Source organism: Montipora foliosa, chromosome 9 (genome assembly GCF_036669935.1).
Source record: "Montipora foliosa isolate CH-2021 chromosome 9, ASM3666993v2, whole genome shotgun sequence".
Taxonomy (NCBI): domain Eukaryota; kingdom Metazoa; phylum Cnidaria; class Anthozoa; order Scleractinia; family Acroporidae; genus Montipora; species Montipora foliosa.
In genome coordinates this window covers 32,774,881-32,777,380 of record NC_090877.1, presented here as the reverse complement: position 1 = coordinate 32,777,380, position 2,500 = coordinate 32,774,881, and the positions used below count along the sequence as shown (strand labels likewise).

At 40.8% G+C, this 2,500-nt stretch overlaps 1 protein-coding gene across 1 annotated transcript in view; it reads left to right on the top strand.

Annotated features, from left to right (window-relative positions):
- LOC137971173 (tetratricopeptide repeat protein 28-like) overlaps positions 1 to 2,500 on the top strand; it is a 26,093-nt gene that overhangs the window by 14,398 nt on the left and 9,195 nt on the right. The window lies entirely within an intron of this gene.

Below are 2,500 nucleotides of genomic sequence, written 5' to 3'. Positions count from 1 at the left end.
TAAACTTTTGTTTCATGTTTTCCACTTTTTGGTGAAAGTTCCTTTTGCTTAATTTTGTTTTTCAAGATTGACTTCCTCTAATGTAAGGTTTTGCCAAATATCAGCGTTGAACAGCATTTGGGAGCAGAGAAATAAACTCCTTGGTAAATTTTTAATCTGGGATTAGAGCTAATCGGCTTTCGAACAACCGGGCCCTGGACGAAGTATTGGTCTGTTTAGAATACAACAATACCCATCCCCCACAACACTCACACATTACAGATTAAACTTGTTAATAAGCCTTTCTTTATATATTGTGGGGAAAAAAATATTTAAATACACAAAATTAATAGAATTCAACAAAGCTACAATGCAGGTCAAAAGTGTTGGGACACTTGGCGAGATACTACTGAAATAATCTCCCCCCACCCCCTCCCCCCAAGCAATGTTGAGATTTGACACTACAACACAGATTTCAACAAAAATACTGTTTATCTGCATCTTCCAACATTGTTTGGGGGGGAGGGGGGTGGTACGCTCCAATTGTGACCCCAAAAAGCCAACTTTACTTGGAATACATGATTATTGGACAGGTGTCCCAACTACTTTTGACCTGCATTGTAGCTGTTTAGGAAATAAGTTGTGTTTGTATATTAAAAAGTTATTTGTGGACATCATGTGTCCCTTAGGAGATATTAAGAGTCCAGGCAACAAAAATTGACACTCAAAAGCTGACTATGGCAACTAAATTTATCCAATAATTTATACACTTTTGTCACTTTTGCAACTTGACCAGTAGGGATGTTAAGCATTTGAGAGTTTCTTGTTATATGGGTCCGAACATATATGCATTGCCACACATTATGAACAGTTTGGACATACACTGTAGTAACCAGTCATTCAATTAAATACTATAATTATAGCACCATAATAATGCAGTTGCTGCCCCACTGGAAGCCAAGTAAGTTGCTTTAAAATTGGAGTTACGTGATCATACTTTCTAGCCCCACTGAGAGTGCAACAAGCGCAATTCTGTTTAGCCTGTATCTTACTGAGGTTCATGCTTACTGACTTACTACAGATTCATGCTAAAATGGCAACTACTACTAGGATTCACTCCAGTTATAGTAATTTAACGGGTTTCGACAAAACACTGACACCCGGTCAATTGACCCCCTACTGACCCCTTAGTGACCCCACTACTGACCACCTATAAAATCAATGGGAAAATGAAAATTAAAAAAGCCCAGAATTATCAATGGGACCCGATTCAAGTTCATAAATAAATTTAGCTTACCTGAAACTTTCAAGGTGGCGGACGCGTTGCAGATTTCCAACCCCTTCTCATTTGACTGAAGGATTTGTCATGGAAAATCGAGCACAGAATAAGTTAGAATATCAGCAAGCATGGTATTTGTACGGGCGAATCTCCGTCGGGCGAACAGGCTTTCGGGCGAAACATCCGGTTACCGCTGGTAGTCCCAAGGCCCTTCGCCTTCGCAAGCCTGTTCATTTGTCAGCGTTTCTCTTTGCTTCATTTCCCAACTACGTAAAAAAGCAATATTTGATCATATTCAATCTTATTCTGTGCTTGATTTTCCGTCAACGAGATGCTTCCGTGAAGCATTCACTGGGTTGCCTGTGGTACGTGTTACAGAAAATCAGAAGGCATTGAATTGTGTGGTATTGAACTACAGCATTCCAGTCCCTGAAGAATAACAAATAAAAGAGAAGCGAGAAACGTTAGGCTCGATTTCCGCCGCTCACTCGAGTTCGGGTATCCTCCCCGAGACGCGTGAGCGATAGATTGTGTCTGTGACGTAAATTCAAAATATAATTTATGCGAAGTTAATAGTTGCGGGGAAATAGCATTAGACATCCCAAAAACACTGATTTTAAGAAAACAGAAATTACATAACAGTGCTTAAAACGTCTGTGCGAAGTTTCCAGATGATACGAGCTTGAGTTTGTGGTTAAATGATCGATGTGAGTTTGAATTCAACCGGCGAATCATCAACGAAATCTTCAGCTGCTTTAGCTCTCAGTCGACCTCATCGGCCCCCTCGTTTTGCCAGCAATAAACTCAGCAGTACTTTCAATTGATCTTGAGGAATTTTACTTGCTCTTACATTAGCGAAGTATGAGGAGAAAATTGCAATAGCAATGGATTTGAAAACCGTATTTTGACCTTGGCGCCAACCGGAAAATCAGTTAAGTTTGCGAACTCAGGCGGTAGAAAACAACACAATTCCCATTCTCCAGCTTCTCGAACACTTTTCATTGTCGCAATCTTGGATGTTTCCTATCTTAAATCACTGTTAACCTCGAACAGGCCGGGTCAAAGAATACCTTCGCAGCCAAAACATATAATTTATGCCAGACGGATTTGTGCAGGCGAGTTTCTGATTGGCGGAGATTAACAATTGCTCACCTCACGCATCCAGCCGAGATTTCGGGAGTGAGCGCTGGCTTATTTCCCGAAACAGCGGCTGGTAATCGAGCCTAGAAACGGTGGCTTCTG